Source organism: Miscanthus floridulus, chromosome 16, assembly GCF_019320115.1.
Source record: "Miscanthus floridulus cultivar M001 chromosome 16, ASM1932011v1, whole genome shotgun sequence".
NCBI lineage: Eukaryota > Viridiplantae > Streptophyta > Magnoliopsida > Poales > Poaceae > Miscanthus > Miscanthus floridulus.
The window spans coordinates 36,398,923-36,400,385 of NC_089595.1; positions in this window are offsets into that span (position 1 = coordinate 36,398,923).

The window sequence follows — 1,463 nt, forward strand, 5'->3', positions numbered from 1 at the left end:
GTCACGTGCGCCCTAGGGTTCCGAAGGGGCGGCTGGGCAAGGAGAGGGGGGGCTTGGTGAAAGGGGTGGCTGCAAGGAGGCAGCTGGGCCAACCTTGTTGGGCCGCTTGGCTGTGTGCGCACGAGCGGGCCTCCGCACTACTGGGCCGAGCAGCTGGGGTCTCTGCGCGCGCGAGGCGGGCCACGAGGGAGAGGAAGGGCAAGTGGGCTAGCGGGGCGGGCTGGGCCAGTCAGGCGCGAGCAGGCCTGAACCGTTGAGCTGGTTGGGCCAGTTTGGCTTTCCTATTTTCCTTTCCCCTTTTCTAATTCCTTATCTATTTATTCCTCTATTATATTTACTCCCAAAAGCTCCTAAATTGGTATACACGTGTTGCCAACATGTACAGCTCCTAGTGGGGTCCTACGGGTCTAGGGTTAAGTCCACGGCAACAACAGTGTCAGGTTATGGTTGTTTAATGAGAAGAATTCGAGAGAGAGGTTCAAGGGAGAGTCAGAATTATCTTGCGAGGAATCCAAGGGAGTTGCTATAGATTGTGCTTCTCCAAAATGAAACCAAGACTCAAACACAGGACAACTCGAAAACTCCGGCAATCACCTACAAACCATCTACATGTATGCAACGTCTTGTTAGCGAGTTGGACTCAGTGTTTGACCTAGCAATTACATGTTTCACACGTTGCTAGGAAAATTTTTAAAAAGTTCGTATTTTTGGCTTTACCAAAAACCCGGTTTGTTACAGTAATATATTTCCTATCTCTCATGAGTGACAGACAATCACTCGACTTCTATCGGAGTCCTATATTATAGCAATCTACATGATCCGGTCATACTAGTAAGACTCATAGGATAAAGATATATATATGCAAGTGGGTTTCATTCAACTCCTTAAAACTTAATGCACAAATATAATTTAAAGTATAGAAAAGTAGGGGTTATGCACCAGGGCTTGCCTGGGTAAGATATATACTAAAAAGTTAGTATCTGCATCTTCAGATCATTCACCATCAATAGAATAGAAAGCCCATTGTATCATCTCCTAGAGAGAATACCATTACACCATCTTTGGATTCCCAATCATCCTTCAATTGATCCATTGATCCATCATCGTACCTATATGATATGCATTGATACAAATGCATAGATGTAAATAATCAACGATAGCCATGACTCGTAAAATACAATTTACGCCTTTCAAGTTAATGAGCTAGTTCTAATGACAACCAGTAATTAGGCTACGTATCCATGTTGTCAAATAAGGCGTTATTTCCCATCAAATGTTTTAGTTATACAATTCCGAGGTGTTTCTTTATTCTATCTTATCGATTCAATCTTTATTTGAAATAGGATATCATTAGCTATCTAGCAAACTAATTATTACCTATCTAGCAAACTAATTATTTTGGAGTTACAAAAATTACAGCGAGCTACTATTAATAGTAGGAATTTATTGTAAAATTTTTAGAG